Here is an 8,834-nt window from a genome sequence, read left to right on the forward strand (position 1 = left end):
CGTGAGGAGAGGGGATTCAGAGCACCACCTAAACGAGCTCCAGAGACGGGCGCGAGCCGCGGCTATCAGTGCGGACCCCAGAGACGGGCATGGGACGTTAAGGCTGCTGCTGCCGCCACCAAGAGGCCTGTGTGCGAGCACAGGTCACTCTCCACACCGCCCCTCCCGGGAGCCTGTGCAGCCCGTCACTGCCAGGCTCCCGTGATCCAGGGACAACTTCCCCGGGAGAATGCACGGCGCACCTCAGGCTGCTGCAACGTCATGCCGCCTCTGCCGCCACAGGCTCGCCCCGCCTCCTCCGTACCCCTCCCTCCCCCTGGCCTGAGTGAGCCAGAGCCCCCGAAGCAGCTGCTCCTTTAACCCCGTCCTGTCTGAGCAAAGAACAGACGCCCTCAGGCGACCTACACGCAGAGGCGGGGCCAAATCCAAAGCTGAACCCCGAGAGCTGTGTGAACAAAGAAGAGAAATGGAAATTTCTCCCAGCAGCCTCAGGAGCAGCAGATTAAATCTCCACAATCAACTTTATGTACCCTGCATCTGTGGAATACCTGAATGGACAACAAATCATTCCAAATTGAGGAGGTGGACTTTGGAAGCAACGATATATATATTTTTTTCCCTTTTTCTCTTTTTGTGAGTGTGTATGTGTACGCTTCTGTGTGAGATTTTGTCTGTATAGCTTTGTTTTTACCATTTGTCCTAGGGTTCTGTCTGTCCGTTATTTTTATTTTTTTTTTATTACTTTAAAAAAAATTTTTCTACAAAAAAATTTTTTTCTTAATATAATTATTTTTATTGTAATAACTTTATTTTTTTATTTTATATTATCTTCTTCTTTCTTTCTTTCCTTTTTTTTCCTCCCTTTTATTCTGAGCCGTGTGGATGACAGGCTCTTGGTGCTCCAGCCAGGCATCAGGGCTGTGCCTCTGAGGTGGGAGAGCCAACTTCAGGACACTGGTCCACAAGAGACCTCCCAGCTCCACGTAATATCAAACAACGAAAATCTCCCAGAGATATCCATTTCAACGCCAAGACCCAGCTCCAATCAATGACCAGCAAGCTACAGTGCAGGGCACCCTATGCCAAACAACTAGCAAGACAGGAACACAGCCCCATCCATTAGCAGAGAGGCTGCCTAAAATCATAATAAGGCCACAGACACCCCAAAACACACCACCAGATATGGACCTGCCCACCAAAAAGACAAGATCCAGCCTCATCCACCAGAACACAAGCACCAGTCCCCTCCACCAGGAAGCCTACACAACCCACTGAACCAACCTTAGCCACTGGGGACAGACACCAAAAACAACAGGAACTATAAACCTGCAGCCTGCGAAAAGGAGACCCCAAACACAGTAAGTTAAGCAAAATGAGAAGACAGAGAAACACACAGCAGATGAAGGAGCAAGGTAAAAACCCACCAGAGCTAACAAATGAAGAGGAAATAAGCAGTCTACCTGAAAAAGAATTCAGAGTAATGACAGTAAAGATGATCCAAAAACTTGGAAATAGAATGGAGAAACCACAAGAAACATTTAACAAGGACCTAGAAGAACTAAAGAGCAAACAAACAATGATGAACAACACAATAAATGAAATTAAAAATTCTCTAGAAGGGATCAATAGTAGAATTACTGAGGCAGAAGAACGGATAAGTGACCTGAAAGACAAAATAGTGGAAGTAACTACTGCAGAGCAGAATAAAGAAAAAAGAGTGAAAAGAATTGAGGACACTCTCAGAGACCTCTGGCACAACATTAAATGCATCAACATTCGAATTATAGGGGTCCCAGAAGAAGAAGAGAAAAAGAAAGGGACTGAGAAAATACTTGAGAGATGATAGTTGAAAACTTCCTAAATATGGGAAAGGAAATACTCAGTCAAGTCCAGGAAGAGCAGAGAGTCCCATACAGGATAAATCCAAGGAGAAACATGCCAAGACACATATTAATCAAACTATCAAAAATTAAATACAAAGAAAAAATATTAAAAGCAGCAAGAGAAAAACAACAAATAACACACAAGGGAATCCCCATAAGGTTAACAGCTGATCTTTCAGCAGAAACTCTGCAAGCCAGAAGGGAGTGGCAGGACATATTTAAAGTGATGAAGGAGAAAAACCTACAACCAAGATTACTCTACCCAGCAAGGATCTCATTCAGATTTGACAGAGAAATTAAAAACTTAACAGACAAACAGAAGCTAAGAGAATACAGCACCATCAAACCAGCTTTACAACAAATGCTAAAGGAACTTCTCTAGGCAGGAAACTTAAGAGAAGGAAAAGACCTACAATAACAAACCCAAATCAATTAACAAAATGGTAATAGGAACATACATATCGATAATTACCTTAAATGTAAATGGACTAAATGCTCCAACCAAAAGACATAGATTGGCTGAATGCATACAAAAACAAGACCCGTGTATATGCTGTCTACAAGAGACCCACTTCAGACCTAGGGATACATACAGACTGAAAGTGAGGGGATGGAAAAAGATATTCCATGCAAATGGAAATCAAAAGAAAGCTGGAGTAGCAATTCTCATATCAGACAAAATAGACTTTAAAACAAAGATTATTACAAGAGACAAGGGCACTACATAATGATCAAGGGATCAATCCAAGAAGAAGACGTAACAATTGTAAATATTTATGCACCCAACATAGGAGCACCTAAATATGTAAGGCAAGTATTAACAGCCATAAAAGGGGAAATCGACAGTAACACAATCATAGTAGGGGACTTTAACACCCCACTTTCACCAATGGACAGATCATCCAAAATGAAAATAAATAAGGAAACACAAGCTTTAAATGATACATTAAACAAGATGGATTTGATTGATGTAGGACATTCCCTCCAAAAACAACAGAATACACATTCTTCTCAAGTGCTCATGGAACATTCTCCAGGATAGATCATATCTTGGGTCACAAATCAAGCCTTGGTAAATTTAAGAAAATTGAAATCGTATCAAGTATCTTTTCCGACCACAACACTATGAGACTAGATATCAATTACAGGAAATAATCTGTAAAAAATACAAACACATGGAGGCTAAACAACACACTACTTAATAATCAAGAGATCACTAAAGAAATCAAAGAGGAAATCAAAAAATACCTAGAAACAAATGACAATGAAAACACGACCACCCAAATCAATGGGATGCAGCAAAAGCAGTGCTAAGAGGGAAGTTTATAGCAATACAATCCTACCTTAAGAAACAAGAAACATCTCAAATAAACAACCTAACCTTACACCTAAAGCAATTAGAGAAAGAAGAACAAAAAAACCCCAAAGTTAGCAGAAGGAAAGAAATCATAAAGACCAGATCAGAAATAAATGAAAAAGAAATGAAGCAAACGATAACAAAGATCAATAAAACTAAAAGCTGGTTCTTTGAGAAGATAAACAAAATTGATAAACCATTAGCCAGACTTATTAAGAAAAAAAGGGAGAAGACTCAAATCAATAGAATTAGAAATGAAAAAGGAGAAGTAACAACTGACACTGCAGAAGTACAAAGGATCATGACAGATTACTACAAGCAACTATATGCCAATAAAATGGACAACCTGGAAGAAATGGACAAATTCTTAGAAATACACAACCTTCCGAGAGAAAACCAGGAAGAAATAGAAAATATGAACAGACCAATCACAAACACTGAAATTGAAACTGTTATTAAAAATCTTCCAACAAACAACAGCCCAGGACCAGATGACTTCACAGGCGAATTCTATCAAACATTTAGAGAAGAGCTAACACCTATCCTTCTCAAACTCTTCCAAAAGATAGCAGAGGGAGGAACACTCCCCAACTCATTCTACGAGGCCACCATCACCCTGATACCAAAACCAGACAAAGATGTCACAAAGAAAGAAAACTACAGGCCAATATCACTGATGAACATAGATGCAAAAATCCTCAACAAAATACTAGCAAACAGAATCCAAGAGCACACTGAAAGGATCATACACCATCATCAAGTGGGGTTTATACCAGGAACGCAAGGATTCTTCAGTATACGCGAATCAATCAATGTGATACACCATATTAACAAACTGAAGGAGAAAAACCATATGATCATCTCAATAGATGCAGAGAAAGCTTTTGACAAAATTCAACACTGATTTATGATAAAAACCCTCCAGAAAGTAGGCATAGAGGGAACTTCCTCAACATAATAAAGGCCATATATGACAAACCCACAGCCAACATCGTCCTTAATGGTGAAAAACTGAAACCATTTCCACTAAGATCAGGAACAAGACAAGGTTGTCCACTCTCACCACTATTATTCAACATAGTTTTGGAGGTTTTAGCCACAGCAATCAGAGAAGAAAAAGAAATAAAAGGAATCCAAATCAGAAAAGAAGAAGTAAAGCTGTCACTTTGCAGATGACATGATACTATACATAGAGAATCCTAAATATGCTACCAGAAAACTACTAGAGCTAATCAATGAATTTGGTAAAGCAGCAGGATACAAAATTAATGCACAGAAATCTCTTGCATTCATATGCACTAATGATGAAATATCTAAAAGTGAAATTAAGAAAACACTCCCGGGGCTTCCCTGGTGGCGCAGTGGTTGAGAATCTGCCTGCCAATGCAGGGGACACGGGTTCGAGCCCTGGTCTGGGAAGATCCCCCATGCCGCGGAGCAACTAGGCCCGTGAGCCACAATTACTGAGCCTGCGCGTCTGGAGCCTGTGCCCTGCAACAAGAGAGGCCACGATAGTGAGAGGCCCGCGCACCGCGATGAAGAGTGGCCCCCACTTGCCGCAACTAGAGAAAGCCCTCGCACAGAAACGAAGACCCAACACAGCCATAAATAAATACATAAATAAAATTAAAAAAAAAAAAAGAAAAGAAAACACTCCCATTTACCATTGCAACAAAAAGAATAAAATATCTAGGGATAAACCTATCTAAGGAGACAAAAGACCTGTATGCAGAAAATCATAAGACACTGATGAAAGAAATTAAAGATGATACAAATAGATGGAGAGATATACCATATTCTTGGATTGGAAGAATCAACATTGTGAAAATGACTCTACTACCCAAAGCAATCTACAGATTCAATGCAATCCCTATCAAACTACCACTGGTATTTTTCACAGAACTAGAACAAAAAATTTCACAATTTGTATGGAAACACAAAAGACCCCGAATAGCCAAAGCAATCTTGAGAAAGAAAAACGGAGCTGGAGGAATCAGGCTCCCTGACTTCAGACTATACTACAAAGCTACAGTAATCAATACTGTATGGTACTGTCACAAAAACAGAAATATAGATCAGTGGAACAGGATAGGAAGCCCAGAGATAAACCCACGCACATATGGACACCTTATCTTTGATAAGGAGGCAAGAATATACAGTGGAAAATAGACAGCCTCTTCAATAAGTGGTGCTGGGAAAACTGGACAGCTACATGTACAAGAATGAAATTAGAATGCTCCCTAACACCATACACAAAAATAAACTCAAAATGGATTAAAGACCTAAATGTAAGGCCAGACACTACCAAACTCTTAGGGGAAAACATAGGCAGAACACTCTGTGACATAAATCACAGCAAGATCCTTTTTGACCCACATCCTAGAGAAATGGAAATAAAAACAAAAATAAACAAATGGGACCTAATGAAACTTAAAAGCTTTTGCACAGCAAAGGAAACCATAAACAAGACGAAAAGACAACCCTCAGAATAGGAGGAAATACTTGCAAATGAAGCAACTGACAAAGGATTAATCTCCAAAATTTACAAGCAGCTCATGCAGCTCAATATCAAAAAAACAAACAACCCTATCCAAAAATGGGAAGACCTAAATAAACATTTCTCCAAAGAAGATATACAGATTGCGAACAAACACATGAAAGAATGCTCAACATCATTAATCATTAGAGAAAAGCAAATCAAAACTACCATGAGATATCATCTCACACCAGTCAAAATGGCCATCAGCAAAAAATCTAGAAACAATAAATGCTGGAGAGGGTGTGGAGAAAAGGGAACCCTCTTGCACTGTTGGTGGGAATGTAAGTTGATACAGCCACTATGGAGAACAGTATGGAGGTTCCTTAAAAAACTAAAAATAGAATTACCATATGACCCAGCAATCCCACTACTGGGCATATACCCTGAGAAAACCATAATTCAAAAAGAGTCATGTACCAAAATGTTCATTGCAGCTCTATTTACAATAGCCAGGACATGGAAGCAACCTAAGTGTCCATCAACAGATGAATGGATAAAGAAGATGTGGCATATATATATACAATGGAATATTACTCAGCCATAAAAGGAAACGAAATTAAGATATTTGTAGTGAGGTGGATGGACCTAGAGTCTGTCCTACAGAGTGAAGTAAGTCAGAAAGAGAAAAACAAATACCGTATGTTAACACATATATATGGAATCTAAAAAAAAAAAAAAACGGTCATGAAGAAGCTGGGGCAAGACGGGAATAAAGATGCAGACCTACTAGAGAATGGACTTGAAGATACGGGGAGGGGGAAGGGTAAGCTGTGGCAAAGTGAGAGAGTGGCATGGACATATATACACTACCAAATGTAAAATAGATAGCTAGTGGGAAGCAGTCGCATAGCACAGGGAGATCAGCTCGGTGCTTTGTGACCATCTAGAAGGGTGGGATAGGGAGGGTGGGAGGGAGGGAGACGCAAGAGGGAAGAGATATGGGGACATATTTATATGTATAACTGATTCACTTTGTTATAAAGTAGAAACTAACACACCATTGTAAAGCAATTATACTCCAATAAAGATGTTAAAATTTTTCTTAATTAATTAATTAATTAATTAAATAAAATAAAACGAGTCATGTCAATCTACCTGTTTTTTCAATATTTCACCACATAGACCTTGGAATAAAGTAATCAATAAACACTTTTGTAAATATCTCATTTCCTAGAAATGCTTGTTGACGTGTACAAAGTTCAAAAATGCCAGCAGATCAGGTAAACATGTACTCTCCCAGATTCAGATAAATGATGAAGGCCTGGGTTCCAGTGCTGGGCACATTTTTATGTCGCTGGAGAGAGTGGGGAGCATAGATCTTGGGAACAAACCCAAGGGACTGCAACCTAATTTACTGAGTGCTTGCTGTGAGTCTGGCACTTTATATGATTACATTTAGGTAGCCATATTCTTATTTCTTGAATAATAAATTAAGACTCGGGGTCATATAATTTGCTCCTGGACTCACAGGTAGAACTTCAGGTCTGTCTGATGTCAGAGCCCACACCACCCAAGAGCTAGTATTAAAAGCTGAGGTCCCAACATCCTTCAGCTATTTTCTGCTTTGCCTATCATTCATCCAGTTCTTGGGTCTAGGGCAGGACACAGGTGATTACTAATTAAATAAAATGTTTAAGCTAGGGACAAAGTGAGAGAGTGGCATGGACATATATACACTACCAAATGTAAAATAGATAGCTAGTGGGAAGCAGTCGCATAGCACAGGGAGATTAGCTCGATGCTTTGTGACCACCTAGAGGGGTGGGATACGGAGGGTGGGAGGGAGGGAGGGAGACACAAGAGGGAAGAGATATGGGGATATATGTATATGTATAGCTGATTTACTTTGTTATACAGCAGAAACTAACACACAATTGTAAAGCAATTATACTCCAATAAAGATGTTTTTAAAAAAAAAAGTTTAAGCTAAATGTAAAGATTAAAAGTTTTGGAAATGGAAGATCACTGGTTAATACTTCAACCATTCCTGTCCTCAGTTTCCTCATTTATAGACGGAGGGTTTGGACCAGATAATCTTTACGGCTGGCAGTCCACTGCTTGATTCTTCTACCCACATATTCTCATTTCTGGTTTCCTAGGCGAAGAAATATCACAAGTGGGACAGATATATTTGCCTGAAAAACAACAACAACAACAAATCTGTTATTTAGATTTGGGACACACTGGCTTTTGGTAAAGAATATTGATGGCCCTGTGTGGTAGAATTTCAGGGTCCTTTAAACTGTCTTAATGCTCAGCATCTCTTTCTGTCTTGCACCTTTAGAGCTGTTCCCTTGAGATCTTACTCTGAGCCGCCTGGGACTATCAGAAATGGACCTATTGCTCTAGGGATAGCAAATCCTTTGGATGAGTGCTGCCAGACTGTCACCCATTGCAGACATTACTACTTGATCACTGTACTCTTTCTCTCTGAACCTAGACTAGCCTTAGAATCATTCACAGCACAATGCCTCATTACAGCCACTATTAATTGATTGGAGCTGTTACTTAAAGAAAAAAAAAAAACTGTTGTATGTGTGCTAAACTAGTTCCTCTTTTTAAAAAATTTGGACAAAATTAATTTCTCATGGTAATCCTTCTTTCACAGTAAGAGATTCTTGAAGACATAAAAAAAGTTAAGTTCTTTATTAGTAATTAATAACAGAATTTTAGACCAGAGGAAAGACAAGCTGTGGGGATTATTTAAGCAAAGGCAAGGGAATGGGTTTTGTGATAGAATTCAAAAGACAGCACAGAATTTGTTCTCTAAGAGAGGAAGATCTCCATGCTGACCTTTAAGATCAAAAATGGAAGGTGTCCAAGTACAAGACACAATGATGATTTTTAAAAATATTATTTTTACAGCAAACCTAATTCTAGTCCAAGTCATAGAAACAGAGTTAGAAAGAGCAAGGCTGGGTCCCTGGATCCCACCAAAAACCTGGGTGGTGATGGCTCATGCACGTGCAGCCTTGGCCCTCATTATAGCATCCAAGGCTGATCACGTTTCCAAAGATCTCTAGTACTAGAAAAGTCTTCCTGCATCGAGTGAGTC

Source organism: Eschrichtius robustus, chromosome 4 (genome assembly GCF_028021215.1).
Source record: "Eschrichtius robustus isolate mEscRob2 chromosome 4, mEscRob2.pri, whole genome shotgun sequence".
NCBI lineage: Eukaryota > Metazoa > Chordata > Mammalia > Artiodactyla > Eschrichtiidae > Eschrichtius > Eschrichtius robustus.